Below are 20,419 nucleotides of genomic sequence, written 5' to 3' on the forward strand. Positions count from 1 at the left end.
GCTTGTGGCGTTGTTGATTTTTGCGCACCATCGCGAGCCTTCGTGTGTGCGTGTGCTTAATTGACTAATTGCCGTCTACGTTTCGTTCTCTCCCGAGAGTCCCGATTCCCGGGGGAAGCATCGAGTACACGAGTTTTCCCATCGACCCGAGTGTGTTGCTGTTTTTCCCGGACCAACCAAACAGCAGGTCGAGAGAGCCAACGCACAGTCGCGCACAGAACCGACTAAATGAACGTTGATTGGATTAGCGTAGCGAACGATTTACAATCAGACCCAACGGCGTCGCGTGTTTCAAGGCTCGAGGGGTTCCAAGTGACGGAAAAAAAGCCCTTTCGGTTGCGCCGGTCAGTGCCGGCGCTGCGAATTAGGGCCAATTACGTACAGCCCGCTCGGCGTTTTGCAAGGGTCCATGACGATTAACTGATGATCGGGCATACAGCCCCATTTTTCGTAGCAGAATGAGATGCATACGCATGGGGGCAGGAAAAAAGGGGCGATACAATGAAAGCAAACCCCTCATCGAAAAGGGTGGAAAACTTTAACTCACCGGATGAACTTCAGCGGGCCTCGTGATGTACTTCATGATGTGCGAATGCAAATCGCCATCATTTACAAATCAAACATCCAGATTCGAGAGGAAAACACTCATTTCCTGCTTTCCGGCTGGGGGCCACCCTTAGCCAGAAGGGGTTTTTGCGTTTTTCATCCAGCAGCACGCTTGGCATTGGGTTGCAAATAAAGAGCAAACAACCCTTCGTGGGTCGTCGCAAGAACCTAGAGCCCGAGCAACGATTCCATCTCAAACCTTCCAAGAGGACACAAACGTTTAACCCGTTTCGAATGGGCGGAAACGCACTCATTTCTAATCGCCTCCGGAGGAACACTCGTGCAGCGTCTTTTCCGGTAAATGTAGCACAAAAAAAGCAGCCCCATCAGAGCAACCCACCATTATTAGCAAGGCGTCGTTATCGTTACCATCGATCGGTTGCCGGGAGAAGTGCATCGAAATCGCAAATGAAGATTTGTGCGGTGCATTTGCATCACCAGCGTGGAGCTGCGGAAGGAGCATCCCCCATGCATTTGCATATTGGTTGCAGGCTTTTCGACGCCATTGTCGTCGTTATTAGTAGCGTTGCATCAGGGCACGTCGGGTGCAAGCCTAGTCGAGCCAACCGAGCCGGCCCTGATGGGCCACAATTGATCGGAGAACAGAACTGAGCAGTGAATAATTGCACATGTGCACTTAGAATAATTCATTTACTGCACCCGGGAGGGTGTGTGTGAGACAGAGAGAGAGAGAGAGAGAGAGAGAGAGAGTGAGTGAGCGACAGAGGGAGCAAAGGTTAGCGTGGATCGAGCGAACAACTCGCCAGGACCCCAAGAGAGAGGGAAGCAAATAAAGTTGCATTCGGGGACAGACACGAGTCTAATGAAGCTGCCTCAGAGGCGGCGCGGAACATCGACGCGATCAACACGCCGATGATCGACGGATCGGTTGAAAATGGCGGCCGGGTATGCAGGTTCGCGATCGCGACTGGTCTTGTCGCTCGATCGCTTATGCAATCAATGGCAAACCTTCAAGGTTAGCCGCCCGCCAGCAGCACGGTTCTCCGCGTGCGAGCTCGCCTGATTTCCTGAGCCATATTTCCGAGCGAGTATGTTTTTTTTTTTTGAGTTATCTTCACTCCCTTGCCTCTGCTTCGCTGCAGTCCCGCCACAAATAGTGCGCGTATTTGTCGGTAATTTGTGAGCGGTGGCTGCCAGGGGTTGCGTTGGGTTTCTTTGGATTTTTATGCTCGTCTGCTCCCTCGCGTTCGAAAAGCCCTCACATGAGCCCTGAGATGCGGTCCGATCGTGAAGGTTGGCGTGCGCTTTGCTGTACTGAAACGTCTCACTCGCAATCTCCCATCTCGAGGGCCCTTTTCCTGAGAGACGATCCGTCGTTGAATGTGTGAGCAAAATCGCGATTTTGTAGCTTTTTTTTTGCGCACACCGGTTATGTTGGGGGGATGCTCGTTTCTGCAATGGCCTGGTGGCGAGTTAACATAGCCAGATCACGTTTAATTGCTGCCCTTTATGCTGAATGGGAAGGATGCGCTTGACATCGGGAGTGGTCAAGTTGACGTGATCGATCAAGTGAGTCTTTTTTTTTGGAAGGATGCTTACGAACTCTTCCTTGAGATAATAAAAAGCTTCAAAATTTCAGATAACAAAAAAGCAAACAGAAACTGTTTAATGCTTAAATTTGAAACTCCATCGCTTTAAGAGTTGCTTGTTTCAATGTCCAAGACAGGGGTAAAAAAAAATCAATTGTAAATGCAGCAAACATGCTTTAATTAATAGAACCAATTAAATCAACTAAGCATGAATTACGCTTCGCCTATACGTCGCATTTAAAATGCCCTTCTCACGGGTGACATTCATCATTTAGCACAATAAAGTATCCTCCTTCGAAGCCTTCTTGTTTTTTGCACCTTTTCACACTTCATCCCACCCGCTTCAAAGACCCAACACCCCACACGGCAAAGCGTCCTTTCAGCACCACAGCTAGCGGCACAATTCTGCAGGGCTCGCTCCGTGCCAATGTCGCCCACCCTTCGGCGTCACGGTTACATTTAATTGTTCCATCCGCACGTGAACGGCCCGTCAGCGGTGCCAGTGCCTCTTGTTGACACATTATCATTAAAGCGCCCGCCGACGGGTCGGTCATTTTTCCACCCCACGGTCAGCATATTTCTCCACTTTGCGATTGACAAAAGCCAACTGCGAGCTACTTCAGATGCGCACGCCGCCGTACCATAAAGCGCCCTCTTTCGTAGTGGAAAGGTCCGGAGAATCTAGCGGATTGAGATCGAAGCGCGAAAAGACCTCAAAGTGGTCACCCTTCCCAATCCGGTGCATTTACCGAGCTTTTCATCGCTCGCGTGTGGTCGTGAGCTGGCGTTGTGTGTTTTTTTCCATTCACTACACACGCTTCGCATTTCCTAGCGTGCCCACAAACCGCAGGAAGGCTCTCGCATTAATCTGCAACTCATCGCAGCCCATCGAAGCCCATCGAAGTCCATCGAAGCCCATCATTGCCACCCCGGTTCGGGCGGTATTCGAGCGATCATTAAATGATATGTGCATTCATTGTTATTTATCTAGTACCCATTTTTCGCTTCCCTCACCGGTTTTGCGCGCGTAATCGCCGTCAGCAGCAGCAGCAGCAGCAGCAGCTACCAGCCAATTGGCCCCGCCAATATCATGTTTATTTAAACCCATTTGATTCGCGTCCCGATTGGAGGGCCAGCTCGCCGTAGCCGTAGCAGGTTGGTGAGCATAAGCATCACGGCTAGCGGGCGCGAAGTAACGCGAAATTACTCCACTCCCAGCTGCACCCCGACCGTGACACGCGGGTCTGGGGCAGAATTGCAGCATAAGATTTTTTTTTGTGCTCCCCATTTTGTTTCGTATTAATATGTGCAATGCAACGCCGCAGACGGGCTGGCGGGCTTGGCGATCGAACGTCGGTGACGGCGACGAATCGATACGTGAGACTTGGCGCACGATCGCAGCCTCGGTGGTGAGGAGTTAAATTAAACAAAAAATAATAAAAATAAGAAACACACACATTGGGGTGGTAGAATTGTTGCCGTGCTATTGTCAAGGTCGGCCTAATGATCGGGAAAATTGCAGTGCCCCGGTTGGCGCAAAGTGGATCATGATGAGTGCGGAATAATCAGTCATAAATAAAAGGTTAAAGTTGGGACCGACGACTGTCGGCTTAGAACAGGCGCGCGCACGTCCACGGACTCATACGTTGCATAATTCATGTTGCGCTAGGAAGCATCCGTCTATATGGTGGAATTGAATACTAAGCAGCACGAGGCAGTTCGATCGGTGAGAGGATGTGTGATCAATGGAAAGCGTTGATTTTGAAAGGAGAAAAGCCAGACCATCATCTCAGATCTCATAACGGTTCTGGTCGTCATATTTTCATGTAAAAATCGAACGCCTTTTCTTTTGGAAATCCCTCCAGTGCCGTATGCGTAAACGATCATCGCCAGCAACGCCACGCTTCTGCTGCCATCGAGACCATCGATCACGGCATGTTCACTAATCACCCTGAAGTGATTCTTCGGAACATTAAAATGTCGGTGATAAAAAAAGAAGCGAGCCGCCCAAAAATCAACCCCGGGAAGAAAAAAAAAACCCCTTTTTTAGGTGTGGCCCTCGCGCCCGATAAGCGCTCTTCTGCTGCCCTCGAAACCACGCCGTGAAACGTGATAAGCGCCATCGCTCAGGGTACGACTTCGCGGAACACGATCGGGGTGGTTTGAAGTTCAAGCGCGGCTCCGAAAATAGCTCGCGCCTGCAACGCCTGCCACCCGATATGCACCAGCGGCGTTGCGTATGCACACCACGCGATCGCATCGATTGTGCTGGTGTGCGTTGGGTGGTTTTGTTTACGGAACTATTGCCGCTGCACTCGACCGCGGTTGATTCGAATTGAACGGAGTGAAGCAGGCCGCCCGTCAAAAAGCCGCTCGTGTGCATGCGCATTAGCGGGTGTGTGTCTGTGTGTGTAAGCCGGTTCGAGCTGCATCTAGCGACACCTCGACCACCCGCTTCTAATGCGATCTCGCCAAGACGGTTCCAATTGAAACGGATGGTTAATTTATGGTTCGCGTTCGAGCCATCGTTGCAGTCTCCATTATCGGGCGCGCGTGCGAGGCTGGCAGCGGCTGGCGGCCGCGCCTCGGTGACTCGATGTTATGCAACCGACGCGCGAACCGGCGGAGCTACAAGTGTAAATATTTTATTATTATAATCACAAACACTTGCACCCGTCCTTTCGGCCCTTTCGCCCGGGTGTTTTATTGCGCGCGCGCGAGAGAACGTCCGAGAACGGAGCGATGTTGTGGGGGGTGTGCTTGGTTGGAAGCGAAGGGACACGACGGGGACATGCCGGGGAGGTTAAGAATTGGACGAAGCGCATCGAAATGCAACGAGTTGGCGATCTGCCCTGATGGGGCTGAATGGGGTTGATCGTCAACTGACCTGTTTTTTTTTTGCTTTGCTTTTGCTCAGTGAAACGATCAAATCACCCCCAGGATGGGACATCACGAATCCCGAAGTCAGGCGTTGTTGTGGACATCACACCGATCGGCTTTATCGTACCACAGCAAGATAAGATGAAACAGAAAAAGGCACACCCTTGATCGCATCTCATGTCGGGGTGAAATCACACGCAAAGGGAGGCTCGGCAGTCGGGGTGGTAATTATGCAAACATCATAACCGATGTGAGGATCAGCTCGGTTTTTTTTTGCATCTCGCACACGCCACACACACACGAGAGCCCGATAATTTGCCCACCGATCGGTCGTTCCCGGTGGCACCTGCCATTAATCGCAAGCCACGACACGCGACCGCAACACGGGTGTAATTACGCCCCTCCTTTTATAAGGAACCCGTGCCACGGACGGCCACGATCGAGTTGGCCTACTTAAAGGGTCTCGCAAACGATCGATCGGTCGCCTTCTTCCAGGAACCGGACGACGTGCCATTTTTCTCCCCCAGCAGGATCGCGCTTGATCACGCGCGATTGACAACTTTCCGGCTCAGCCTGTAATGGATCCGGACGAAAAATCCAACAAAACCCCGGGGCTACAATGTTGCGCACCATCGTGGCCCTTTTCCGCTGGGTTCCTTTCCACGGTTCCCGCTCACCACCAGCGAACCCCCCCTGATCACGAGCGCCACTATCCCCCGGGATTAGAACGCGTTCTGTTTGCGCTTGCGAGATCCTTGAAGATGGGCGCAATGGGACGGCCCACCGTACAGGAATCGTGATATTCTAACGATCGCGCGACGCGACACCGGACGGAAACTGGTTTTCGGTGCACGGGAGTAGTACGTTTCGAGAAGCAAAAAGAATAGTAAAAAAAAGGGCCACAGGAGGGAAAAACCGGCTCCGGCATTGGGGTGGTTTCGTGTGGCTCAAAGCCGCAACAAGGAGGTGGTGGCTTGCGTACTAGTAGCATCTCGAAGCTGCGATTGCAGGCTCACTGTGCATGTGTGTGCATGTGTGTGTGTGCCATTGACGTGTGGGTCTTTAAGCCACCGTTTCACGGCATCGTTTGGCGCGCAAAAAGGCACCCTCCACGCGAGAAGCGTTCGTGACCGGTGGATAGACCACTGGCCAGCTGTGTTGCCCCCTGTGTGTGGACGTTGTTTACGATGGCTCGAACGGGGTGCCACCCCACCAGCACCCTGCCCTCCGTTCGAGCTGGCTTGCGGTCGTGGTTCGGGGGTCCGGTTTGCATAAAGTTGCACAAAGAAAATAATCGGTGCCGAGACGAAAATCGACGGCAAGCGAGCGAGACGTGAAGGAGACGTGGTCATGGTGTAGGGGAAAAGGGTTACATTTTGCAATACGCGCCCTTCCGCGGCCGCCCGTTGGACACGTCAAACACGCAGGCTCTGAAACTCTGGCTTCCGTCAACAAGGAAAAGAGCGTGTCGTACGATAATAGGACGCATTCGCATGGTTCCCGGGTCTCCTTTTGAAAGGGCTGAATGTCCTATTTTGCTTCCTCTGGTTGTGCTCATTCCCGGGAGTAAGCATTTCTGGGGTTTCTTTTAAATGTTTCCCCAGCTTTATCAACTAAAAAGTGCAGCATTAAACCCCCAACTGCATGTTAACCGGCGCTCGCGTCTGGCGAAGGTCAACGCGCAAAACCACAACCGGAATCGCGTGGACGAAAAGACATAATCGATATTGACCAATTCCCGCGGTTAAGTGCCGCGGCGTAACCACCGGCGCGACCATTTTGCATTATGCGCCAGCAAACCGCCAGAGGTTAAGCGCGTGATTGGAGAGTCACATTTTGGTTTTGTGATATCGCTACTTATCCGCTTTCGCAACCTCCTTGAAGTGGCTTGATCGGTTGGGCGCGCGCGTGCATTAGAACCGTTCTGTCGTTATGATGCCGCCCGTGGGTGTGTCTGCAGCTCGTGGAACACCTCGAAGACCTCAAGGTGAGGGCTGGCTACGATTGACCACCGTTGAGTCGCGTGCTGGCGTATTTAAACCAGCTGATCGGAACCGTACGGATCGAAGGCTCGATCGCAGAAAACGGGGCTAGGGCGCGTTCGTAAAAAACAAACCGAACCGCCGACAGCCCTGTTGAAGGGTATACTTTAGCGCAAAATAGCCCCAGGAAACGGTGGCACGAGCGAGTGTTTGAACAGCGGCAGTGATTAATTACAAACCAGCGGGAACGATCGCAGCGTCATGTGTGAGCACATGAATTTCTGTGAAAACAAATATTCTCCATTGTATTCGCTCACATTTCGATATAAAACGCGCATTGAACGAGGAACCAAATTGAGTAAGGAAGCGATAGCAATCTAACGAAAGCTAGTTAAGCAGATTATTTGTAAGGACCTCTTGTGCAACGTCTTTCCCAGCTCGAGCGCGCTCGATTGAAACGTGATCCTGTAAAAGGGCTCGTCGATTCTCACCTTGCATTACTCGCCCGAAATGGATCGTCAAATCGTACGTACCTGTAAGAGAAATGTGAACAAAAAAAAAGAAGAAAAATTGATTAGCATCGAGCAAAAATCCCATCCCGTGAAGACTTTTTCCCGCCCCAGAACTGTCAATGGACGCTTGGTTTATGTGTGGAATCGAAGCCTAAGAGCGAGGAATTAACGAGAAAGAAACACCCAACTAACCGTCAGGTGAAATGGGTGCATCCTAAGATCGAAAATCCAACCCCTAGGCCATTGCACACCCACGTGTGTGCATGTGTGAGTCGATTCCTGCCCAGATGGTGCAGCGATGAAGTGGCAAAAGCGGAACGAAAGCGAAGAGAAAATAAAATCCCGATAAACGCGTAAAAGGAGACACACCAAGCGCGCGGTTCGGGAAAAAATTGAACCAGATGTTCCCTTCGGTGCCCAAAGATCCGCGTACGCGGGCTCGCTTGAACATTGAACCCCTAATTTACGGGTCGAGTAAAAAAAAAAGGGGCACTTCACTGGCACAGGTCCTTTTGCCAGTGGTCCGGGACGAGTGGCTCAAGTGCGCTGCCTTGAGCCCCGGTGGTGCCCATTCTCGTGTTACAGGACGACCCAGTACGGCCGTACGTTTCACCGAGCGCGCTCCTTATCTACGCTCGACAATCCTCAACGTCCTCGGCAGGCAGACAGGCAGGCAGGACAAATCAGGAAAAAAGGACGACTCGAGATGGAAAGGAAAAGCGAAAAACCTCCGCTGAACGAACAGAAGCCGCCGCGGTTGCCGATTCCCGAACGTGACCGGAGATGATTGAGGAGCTGTTTTTCTCTCTCTCTCTCTCTCTCTCTCTCTCTCTCTCTCAGGCCCCGGCCACTCCACGCATCGCTACACGCGTGTCATTATGCTGCACGATCCTTGCCTGGAGGATGCCAGGGATGCGTTTTTTTTTGTGTGTGTCCTCTCCTTAACGATGCACGCGCGTGTAATTTCTCATATTTTACATTCGAGCGCGCAAAAGGCAGGCAGGTCGTGTTACAAGGATCTCGCTCCGATTCGGTCGTAATGTTTTGTAGCTATCAAAAAAGCTGTCAAAAAAACAGACAACCAACAGCCTGCTTTGGAACGCGTTTGGGCTCAGATGCGTGGGCTTCTGTGCGTCGTCGTCGTCGATGGTTATATCCATTCCAGTGAGGGTTTGCTTTTACGACACATGCACACACACACACACACGCCACCCGCTCCCAGGGAGGTGGTTCCCATTTGACACGGCCCGACGACTCGAAGTGTGAACTCAAAGGGCCTCTGTACGGGCAAGTGCACAATCGCGGGCGGGAAACTTCTCGCGCACGATGAGAAATATGAAGCCCAACGGGTGCTGCGATATGGCCACTGGTCGACAGGGGTTTTTTTTTTCACGGTGGCTGACACAATTTTTCACCCCAATCAGTGGCGGGAGATCGACAGCAAAATAAAAACCGGTAGTACCGATGGGTTTCTACTTAACCTGTTGCAGTCGAATTCGAGCCCACGCGCCTTCGCGTGATGGTGATTTGAATGAAATCGCTTATAATTAAACCATTACTGCGTGTAGCACGATAACGATTTAAGCATAATGGGTGAGAAAAAGCACAATTTGTAAATCTCCTCCCATTGCGGGATGCAAATCCGATGTTATAACGAACGCAAAAACAAACAGCACCCCCTGCGATCAGAAATGGAATAAATTGCAATGAATAATGCATACAAAGCGATCGCACCATGCGCAGGCGAAGGTGGAAAAGATCAATTAATTGGTTGGCCCCTTGTTGACGGCGGCTACCGGTTTTTATCTTCCTTTTTTTTTGCTATCCTCCCCCGAACCGATTCTCGCGAAAGTTTTATTTTTTTTCACCCACACCCACTCAGGCTGCCACGCGGGTCGTGGTGCGGGTGTTTCACCGATCGAAAGGGGTAATTAATATTATTAGACGAAATTATGAAATAACACACAGCGCCGAGTGCAACGCAGAAACGGTGCAACTGACGGTCCATAGCATAATGAGCGTGGGGTCCTCCGGAACGGCGATCAGGCGATCTCCTTTTTTTTTTTTGCTGCAGCAGCAACAGCAGCACCGTGTCCTAATGCCAGTGATTTGCCCTCTCCATCTGGGATCCACCGACGCGTGTTCGGTCTTCCGTGTGGAGTGTGTGTGAGAGAGAGAGAGAGGTGAAAAGTGAGAGAAAAATTAAACTAATTTCACGTGCCGCATTGCACCATCCGATCCGGTGTTTGTCCTTTGCGCGTTGGAGGTTTGGAAAACCTTTGCACTCGCTGTAACAGAACGCATTTCGCAGTGGCCGACGAGGCTTATGCAACACGCGCACACGAGGTGCAAGAATGAACACTGAACGGTAAGACGGAACCGGTACGCGCCTGGGTCTGGGTGATTATCCATCGATACGACGTCAAACAGAGCTTGGGCTCCTTGAGGCTCCGTTAAGGCGTTTGCGAACATGCGAACGCGTCTGATCGCTACCGAATGGATCGATCTCTTTATCGTACCGATCACCGAGAGAGTCAGGGAGGTTTTGCACAAAGGGAAAAGTAAAGAAAAGGGCCAGCGCGAGTGGGCGGGCTCATTTCTTACCATCGACACCTTTGTTTAGAGCGCGCAGGGAGTAGCATTTATGCGTCCCATTACGAAAGCGCTTGCGCTGGCAAACGCCCATCAATTTAGCGCGAAATGCCGGACGGCCCAATGGTTAGCCCTTTGGGGCTTCAAATCCACCGTCCGTGCTTGTGTGGGAAAAGTGCGGACACAAATCAGGTGGCAAAAATGGTAGAAATGCACCAACTCGCGGAGAACGCGCGCTGATGGGAGAAAAATAGGCCCCCATCAATCGATCGATCAGTGATCGACGCGGAATGAATAGCCACCCTCAAGAGGCGGCTCAAACATGAAGACAAACGAGAGAAAAAAATAAGACACGGCAACCTCTCGAAAGAAACCATAAACATACAAAAGCCCAACGAAGGGAGAGAAGCGAGAGATGAAAAAAAAAACAGGCACAGAACGCACATAAACGGGACGGTGGCAGCCCATCGTCAGATTAATACATCAATTCACTCGCAACGATGGGGTGTGCAAGAGCGAGACGGGTGCACACAATAACGCAAAACGCGACGCTCCACTAGGGCCTTGAAGGCGACGCTGGACCCGCTTTCGTACGACGAAGAGACGCGAATCCGCGACCGGCTGCAATTGCCTGCAACTGCAACTGCACGTGGGGAGGGGTTTGCAAAGTGGCAGCGGGGTTGCCTCGAAGCCCAAGCACCCCCACCCCCCCCCCCCCACTCACTGTAATCCTTCCACCCCACTCGTCACTATCTTCAGCGCTCGAGAGCGCGCAAAAGCGAGAGAGAGAGAGAGCGATCTCGCAGAAACGCGTTGGAACAAAAAAAAAAGTACCTATAATAAGCATATGTTTATAGCGGGAATAATTTATGAAATGCATACATACACACGCGCGCCCTCTCGTGGGGCACACGTACATGCACACAGACGTGCTCGCGAGCGGATCGGTACCAGAAAACCAGAATCGCGCACGTTCGCGAGCTGCTCCTCGATCGATCTCTGGGCTATGGGCGGGAAGTCGCGCATATATCCGTGCGGGTCGCGAGGATACGACACGCGGGACGTTCTCTGAAACAAGGGAGGGGGTGTGCCAAGAAACTGCGTCGTAGAATTGCACCTTCTAGGCGCATGCTGAGGCTCGCGGGCACGGACATGAGCAGCACACGTCACTGCATCCCGCCAGAGCCACGAACCGCCACCGACGCCGCCATTGCTGTCGTTTTGTCGTTTGTGATGCGAGAGACAAAGAGCGACGTGGACGCGAACCCTCCTAAAGAAACTGGTCAGTGTGGTGTGGCGAAGGACCGACCGGTTGTGATGTTTGTGATTATTAGCATCCAGGTTCCAGGGTTTGGACCAAAAACTCCTGCAATCTGGACGGTGAATCCCGAAACCCGGTGGTGCAGATCCTGTGCTGAGATGCTGTGGTCAACCGATTTGACACAACTCAACCGTGGCCGTGCAAAATAAGTCACACAGTTTGCGCGGGAAGTGGCCAGAAAAATGACCCCATCATTGGCAATCAACCCCTTCGGGGGGGTGCTAGTTGGTCGGTGCCAGTTGGAGCGCTGGTTGGTTGGGGTTCAGGTCGGTTTTCTCGCGCAATCTTAAGCGAGTGATTAATGGCGGCGAGTGACAAGTTGGAGTTTTTCTTTCCTCATCACGCGGGCGCCCCCGATCCACGGGGCTAAGCGCGCCCGGCAGGCGATTTATCGGCCAGGCGTTTTGGATTAATCTGTTGCGCGTTACTTAACGAGGTGGCGGGTCGCGTGGAAATCACCGTTCTCGGTACGGGTGGCGTTAAACCGGGAGAGCGATTGGACGTGTGGAAGGGGGAGAGGACGAGATCGAGGGAGGGAGGGGGGGGGTGATAACATTGTTGCAGTAAAATTTTCATCTGAATTACTGCGACGAAACAAAGGACCAAACAAGTTGGACGGAAAGGATCCTGTAATAAGATATTGAGTGGGTTTATGATTGGGGGTTTAATTCTTTCCGTGTTGAGCCGCGTAAGAGATACATGGGCGCATTTATAACTGTGAATGGAATACTTGTGGATAGATACTTGCGAAAATTGAACCGATTCTTTCGCTAAAGAATCTTTTAAGACTTTGTATAATCTTGCCAGGTATCTTCTCTTGATCAGCGCAACAAATTCGCTAAGATTCTCGACAAATTCAAACGACTTGTTTTCAAATAGTGATTCTTACGCGTTTTCCTTGTCCATGGAGGCGCATGGTGAAAGCAAAACACTCCTAAACACCACTAATGAATCAATCGCACACAACACCCAAGAATCAAGCCACAAAAGCGCCAAGAACCGGCACTCTTCGCCCGCCCACCAGCTGCCGGGAAACGAACTCTCGTTCGCATATGCGAGAACAAAAAAACTAATAAAAAAAAAACAACAAAAAAACACGCACCATCGCGCGGCAAGCAATCAATTTCCGCCACACAGCCACAACCGGAGGGGCCATCGCAAAATGCACCCCAACACACGGAAAGCGGTGCCTGCACAAGTGCATTCGCTGCAAAACCGGCTTGCCGGAGGTGCATAACGATCGGCTTCACGCGCCAGAATCCTAGAAGCGAATCGACCCGGTGCAGGTTCTTCCGCGGGTACCAAACCGCAAACAAAGAACGAACGAAAAGCCGCGTAAAACGCGCGTTTATTTTTAATCACCAGCAACCCGCCAGCAACCGAACAACAACGCCCGGTCGGATGGCACCGCCGGGACCTGTACCATTCATGACGCGTTCGTTCTTGTCCTGCGGTCGTGCGGCAGCGCCGAATGGTGCACTTTTATCCACTGGCCAATGCGCGACACCGAACGACACTTATCGCCCGCGTGAAGCGCGATGCAGAAAAATGCACTCGCACTGCACTGGAAATAGTATGCGTTCTTGAGAGGGGTCCTTCGTGCGAAGCAGAGAAACCCGCGCACGTCTCTGGCCGACTTTGGGTGATTTATAATATCGTCTTTTTACACACTCCCTCCGCTGGCGAAGTGTCACCGAAAAGGGGTAGGAAAAACCGTGTGGGTCGCCGTTGCTGCTGGCCAAACCATGCTAAACCTCTAGCCTGCATCGGGCGAAGGGCGAACTCCCGAAGAACACACAAACCCACATCCACAGCACGCGCTCGGGGGTTAGTCCCAACCCTTCGGTTACGGTTTAATTAACCCTCGCACACCCCAAAAGGTGGCCACTGGGGTTAACTGCGGCTAACCCCGAGGGCGGCGAATCTCGTGGCCGAAGGATGGAAGGCTTGTTTTATGCCTCCCCCAAACGAAACCGGCGCCGATGAAGCCACCTCTCAGTGTGCCTCAGGTCGCACGAGAGTGCCTTCGCGAGCCGTGGCCGTAAATCAAACCTCCGCGGTTCGGTTGCGCTCGCAGTGCTGGGTGTGCTATTTGCAATTTTGTCACAGTAAATTAAATTCCCCATTCGGGTGGGGATAGGGCGCATATAAGTACTGCACAGCACTGCGTGGCGTGTGTATTGCATCCGGTTGGATTGGCATGTGCCAGAAATAGGATCGCTTTTTTTCCTGTGGGGTGGAAAACACGCAACATGCATCTCAAACATGTACGGAAGCGCGAATGGAAACTCCCCAGGGGGCCACTCTCTCTCGAACCGCGGGTCGATGGTGGGTTTGGGAAATAAAAATAATTCCACATTGCGCATCCGAAATAGAAAACGCATCCTCGCTCCTTCGTTCGAGAGTTTTTTTTTCCCCCCCCTTTTGCTTCGTTTGCAAAAAGGGCGAACGACAAGTGACACGCGATGTTTTGGGAAAGGGTGAAATGTGCATTCTATGCTTTCACCCTCAGCGCCCGCTGTTGAATGGAACAGTTTGGGAAAGACGATTTTTATGCGATCGCGCTTCGCTCCTTTTTCGACTGCGCCAGGTGCGGCGGTGCACGCCTTGAATGCAAATTGATCGTACTCGTGGAAAACCCCCATCAAGAGCGCGTGGAAAACGAAGCGACACACGGCAAGGAAACTCGCAACGCGCCGTGCCAAGTGTTAAATGGTTAAACCCCTCGAAGGGAGTGCATCGTGATGCATCGCCGCTGGAAGTGCATCGTGCATTCGAACGGGCGCTCTTCTGCGGTACGGCGGTTTTTTTTTTGCGTTTCCGTTTTTTGTTTGTCCCGTTCCGCCTGCCCGAAGGTGCTAGTTTTTCGCGCTCGTGTTACGCTTCCAAATGTCACGGACGTGCCCCTGGGCGAATGCGGTGACATGCTGCCACTGATGACGGGCCCGCGATGATGGTGCATCACCCGATGCACCGTGTGCAGGGACAAGGCCGAGACCTGGGTTGAGGGCATTTTTCGTGTCCTTTTTTTTTGCTTTCGATTGCCCAATGCGCCCCAAGGAACCGCGTCAGCATTATGTCACGCCTGTCCTTCTCCGTGCGAGAGATGGTTGTAATTTTGCACACCCAAAAACCGCACGCCACGTCGTCCTCGATGGGAAAGGAAAAACTGGCGCGAGCTTTAGAATCCGCACGCCCGCGATCCTCGAAACCAGGACAGGAAATGAAAAATTAACCGTATCATTACGGCACTAGGCAACGGCACCCTTGGTTCTTGGTCCGGGGGGGGTTGAGACAATACAAAAATAACCACAGAAGACCCGCGAAGAAGTTCACTGACACTCTATTCGCCTTGAAAAGGCGCTGCTGAATGCCTCCAATCCAGCGCCTCTAGCACTCACAACAACGTGCTAAAAGATCGCTCCCTTCGGTTTCCGTCTTACGGTGCTTTCTTCCTTCAACCCAAGCACCGTGCTTTCGTGTTTTCCTACGCCTGTTTCCTTGCTTCACGCCAAATAACACACATCAGCGGTGGCATTCGATTCGGCATCGGTTCTCCCCCATTTTCTCCAGCTCGGAATTGAATCATTTAACCTTCGCCACGGGCATGTGCCTGGCGGGAACGTGCTGGAGAACACTTCCAACCTAAGCCCGTTTAGTTTAATTGGTTTTTTTTATTTTGAACCCCCAAAACAGGAGGCGTTGCTCTGCATTCATTCGTTTTCCTGCTTTTCTAAAGATCGCACTTGTACTGTAATTGAGAGCCGTTTTTTTTGGCGTTGTTTGTTTGTTTGTAATTATGTAACATGCAAATGAGCAGCTTACTGCATCGTGCTGCTACCTTCGTAGGGATAATAGTTTGCAGAAATAAACCAGGGTAAGAAAAAAATCGCGAAAAGAACTAAACGGTGGCGCGCAGAATGAACATTAAATGAATAAAACATAACGAACTGCGGTGTCGGGATGCCCGCGGGATGTATAATCGCGTGGTTGTAAGCGCAAGCACCTAGCCTGAAAACAAAAAGGCACCAACCCCAAAGCGGCACGAACGCAGCAAAGAGAGAGAACGGAAATATCAACACCCGGTCGAGTGGAGATTTAGAAGAAACGATTGTAGCAGCACAGAACCAAAACGTAAACGAAAAAACCCCACGACTGCACTGGGTCCCGACGTGCACACCCAACTGCACCCGACTGCATTCTGCACCATGCCGGTAGGTGTGGGTTGACCGGTTTTTACTACAATTTTAATACGTATGTTTGACACAGATATAATAATAATTTGTTCGCTTGGGCACGAGTTTTGCCCTCGAAGGGCACACCGGCACCATGCACACGGATCCGATCTGTTGGCACGAGCCACAATACGTTTGTGTATTGAATGCAGCCCACAATTGCAGTGGACCTCTCGCTTCATCGGGTGCACTTGCAGTGGTGCTTGAAGCTGAGGGCAGAGGGCTTAGTATGCTTACAAGCCGAGTTCTTTGATCTAGCCCTCTTTGGCGTGTTGTAACTCTCCCAACAACCATGCGACAACCGTACGCCCGGCCGCGCATCTCCACACGAAGGGCCAATGTTTGCGAAACCCTAAATCGTTTAATAACGTTTTCACTTTACTGTGATATCGCTTATTAAAACATAGTTAACCGGTGGGCTGGCTCGCAGAGGGCGATTACCGAGCGATGGGTGTGTTCTTGGCGATGGTCCCCCTAGCAATTTGGACCTCGAGTCTTGGCGTAATGATAATGGTTGTTGAGGCATCTGCCCCGTGGGTTGGCTTTGTGAGCCGCCGAGCAACGGGGACTGCTTCGGAGTCTGCGTTGGATAATATGTTATTTAATTGCGACAAAGAGAGCGACAGAGCTCGACGCAACACACGCCCGATTGTGGGGTTGCATTGGGCGGTTATTTCGAGCAGGACTTTCATAGAGGTGAATAGTGAATGCCACTAATGATGAGCTAAGGAAAGGCGGCACACTGCGTTGCAGACGATTAAATCGGTACGGAGCGTGCACTTCAAAGCCATATATCATTACTTGAAATTACGTTAATTTATTGCCTCAAATAAATCGAGTGTAATTCCACAATCAAACATTAAATTCACACACATTTAATTGATTTTGATGGCCACACCGAAACGTACGTTTGTCGGCACGTGTAAAAATAATCAAAGTAACCAGGGTAGTTCTTTGGAGTTGCATGCAAACGTCAAAGTTGTCAGGTACACACTTCCCATGATGGTAAATAAAAACAAAAACAAATTAAACAACAACAAACAACGAGCCAGGAAGTGAGCAAGAACGAAGCGGAATGAAATTTAAATCGCGATTATGCAACAACCGCCACCAGCGCCATATGCGAGCGAGTGTCATTAAACTTGAGCCTTCTCAGAATTGGCAGAAAGGCTTGCGAGGCGACGACGCAGGTTCGTTCTTTTTCCCTCCCGTCCCTAGGAAATCCCTGCGAGAGGCCGCTGCACTCCGGGACGTTCTGAAACTCACTTAAATGCGTAACACGTGTTTGGCAGCTTTTCGCCCCATCGCGCCTGTGCCTTCTCGTGGTGAGGCATCGCGTCTGATGGGCGCGTCAAGATAAGCCCAGAAGGTTGAACAGGGTGTGGCGGGACCGACAGGGTGGCACGTGTGCGTTAGCGCTTTTAATGCGCGCGCGAGCCGTTCATGCGTAGAACGAGGCGCACCAGCTTAAAAGCTTAATTGATTTCCAAGTCTAACGGTATCTTCGTCCCGTGCATGATGCGCCGTTGTTCCGAGACTGGGCTTCCCCGGGGGTGGAATGGGTGGTTGGGTGGCTGGGTGGGGAGGCCCTAAAACATCGCCACTAAAAACCTCGCGCCAAATGGGCCGTGATTTGACGGGCTCATGTTCGTTCGTAAGGGACCCAGCTGGCATCGCGCGCACCCTTCGGGACGTCTTATTTATTCAAATGACGAATTAAAATGTTACCACCGTCCAGGCGGGCTGCCTTATGTGACTTATCAGCCCTTTGTGGTTCATTTCTCACTCTCTCTCTCTCTCTCTCTCTCTCTCTCTCTTCTACTCCTTAACTTCTTCACTGCAATCACCACAGCAAAGTGGCAGAAAAAAGAAAAGGAACAAAAAATTATGCAAACAAACCCACACCAGATCCTCGTCGTCAGCGTTTTGAGAAGTAGAAAAAAAATGCTATACGTATGTTTACACGCATCAAAGGGGGTCTAAAATGCTTCCGTCTCGTTCTCACCCCATCAAACAGTAGCCCTGTGATAACAAACGTCGCGTTAATGCCTTCGAGGAAGTCATTTTCGTGCCGATTTCGTGCCTCCAGAGCACGCGAGATGCAGCACAAGAACCGCGATAAGAATCAGGAAGAACCGTGTCTGGGGCGCTGGTTGGGACTCCTTGTACTGTGGGGTCAGGGTTTTTTTTGTCTCTTTTTCCATCCACCATACACCGTGGCCATGTCCGTTTGCTCGTGGTTATGATTTCTGCTTCTCTTCGTCTCGATCTCCATGATTCCGGGAGGCGCATAAGCGCTTATGTTGCATGTTTCACCCGCGAGCCTTCGCTTCCCGTGGGGGCTCGCCGTGGACAAGTTCTTGCCGGTTCGTACCTGTTACCGTGGCGTGCCGGAAAAAGGGTTCCGAGTGCCTGTTGGAGTTTGTTGAAAACTTGATAGTGGGGGGCTGGTGTTATGTTACGATATCGGTGCCTGAAGTGCTCTCGAGACTGGTGTAGGATGGTAAGCGAAAGAATGATGGACGAATGAGAGAGAGAGAGAAAATTATGACAAGTAGCCACCATGAGTCTGAGGATCGATCGGAAATAGAGGCAGCTAGGAGGCTGATGCAATTGTTTCAGCTTGTTAAGTAACACGACAATGGTTTTCACCTGAAGGAACTAGAGTCTTAAAACGATACTTTTTACTCAAAACGATTCGAAAGCATCTCATCAAGCGTAGATCCTGTTGACACGACTGTCAACAGGGATTAAAGTCCACCTGCGAGAGCTTCAGTTTGATTTCCAGCGTCAAATGTTTAGCGATCAAAATGTATCACTTCAAAAGCGCACCCTACCAACCCTATCGTTTCCCCCTACGAGAAGCGGGTGAGAAGCCATACGAGCTAATATGCGAGGACTCTCTTCCTCGCAGCTCTAGATATCAGCTTGCCCGCCCGCATCGAAACACGAACCGTATGGAAATGAGGTCCTTTTTTCGATGTTTCCCATGTTTGCAGGTCGCTTTTTTCCTCGAAACATGCCCGCGGCTCGCTTCGGTGTACAATTACATTAGACTTGATTACATTTGATGAGCTTTCTTGTCCTTGCGATCCACGAGCCGGCCTCAGCAATAGGAATGGGAAGGATTCAACCGTCTAGCAGGCGTATCGAATCATTCGCCGTCACCGGATCGAAAGGAGAAGAAAATCCAGAAGAAAAGGGAAAAAATATGCTACTTTCCATTCCCATAGCGCCCGATCACTCCTTTCTCGGTGCTGCATTCGAGCGCTAACTCTCCGGGGGCTTGCTTCCATGAATCACGCTCAAGGAACTCGATACTCGGTGCCGTGTTCCGTGTGCCATGCTCCAACCAAACACTGAGAGGAGGGAATCGATCGAACAAATCATTCGATATGGTCTTTTTGTGTTACTCGCTTGTCGCTGCTCGGTTTCCTTCCCTTAACTGGGAACGGTGTCAGTAAACGTGTCATCATAGCCGTCGATTTCGTGGTACGGCATCAAAGCGGTGGCGCATTGTCAGGCAAATCAAGGTGCCATCGAAACTCGGCCCATCTTCTGCTAGATTTCGGTATCAAATGTTCCGGCAACGATCAATCGAAGAAGGCACGGTGTTTCCTAGGCAACTGCAGCCGATTGAACCGCTTGTTGGGAGCTACGCAATGAGCGATTAATTTTCATCTCACATAAGAGGCTGTTTTCCAAGGGCCGGAAACGATGATATGAATATTCTCAACACCCACAACGGGACAGCCGTCTCGTCTCATCACAGTCTCAGTATGCTTCGAGCGGTGTCACGAAGGACGAAGAAAAAAAGCACCATTTCGACCGACCAGGTCGATGCACTTTACTGCGACACGGTCGCCATTTAATTCGGTGCACATACACAGCCGCGGACGGTGGCAATGGCAAAAGTTTTACCGTGCCATTGGGAACGAGAGGAAAAAGAAAGAAATCTCCCCACTCCCAACGAGAAACGTCACTAAAGACACAGGGCGACGATAAAAGAAAGATTTCTTCGTTAATTTAATGACCACCCTGTGGCTCATTCTCTCTCGAGAGGGTTGGTGCACTCCCAACGCGCAGGGCTTTTGCTGGTAATTAAATAATCGAAAGTGTGCGCGGTTAGAATGAGAGAAGACGTTCTCGAGACAAGAGAGGACAAAAAAACCGCTCGTTCGCTGATTCTTCGAACCGAGACTGAGGAAAAACTGTCCACTCTCGCTCCCAGGTGGCCGTGGCCGTGGTGGTGGGGAGTTTTTCTTCGCTTTAATTGCTACCCCCCTACCCCCCGGGAAGAAGGGGGTGATGCCTCATTTAAGGGCATAATTTTTAATTATCCTTTTAAAGGATTGCCCCAGCAGTGACCTCGTGGTTGCCTTTCGCGAGCAAACTCAAGGATCGCGCGTCCAGCCACGACTTCCGCATGATTTTATCACGAGCAGGCAGCGTGAGTTGCATCTCAAACGGCAGTGTCCTTACAGAGCCCACCCATTAAGGGTGCGATTTCGAGGCCAACCCCCACCAAAAAGGGACGTCATGCTGTGCCGGTGCTTTAATTGACCCGTGAACCAACACCGAACACTAGCGGTGTCATTGCACGTCAAATCGCTCACACTCAGCGATGCGAAACATTAGCCCCACGTTTGGTCACTAACCTACCCCACGGATTAGGGGTGTTTCCGTGCCGTCACTCGTCGCTGCTCATCACGCCACGTTCGAGCGCATGCAATCGTCTCGC

The 20,419-nt window shown here is 51.3% G+C and overlaps 1 protein-coding gene across 1 annotated transcript in view; it reads right to left on the reverse strand.

The window, feature by feature from the left end:
- LOC128721903 (nascent polypeptide-associated complex subunit alpha, muscle-specific form-like) overlaps positions 1–20,419 on the reverse strand; it is a 46,317-nt gene that overhangs the window by 14,392 nt on the left and 11,506 nt on the right. The window lies entirely within an intron of this gene.

Source organism: Anopheles nili, chromosome 2 (assembly GCF_943737925.1).
Source record: "Anopheles nili chromosome 2, idAnoNiliSN_F5_01, whole genome shotgun sequence".
In the NCBI taxonomy this organism is placed as follows: Eukaryota; Metazoa; Arthropoda; class Insecta; order Diptera; family Culicidae; genus Anopheles; species Anopheles nili.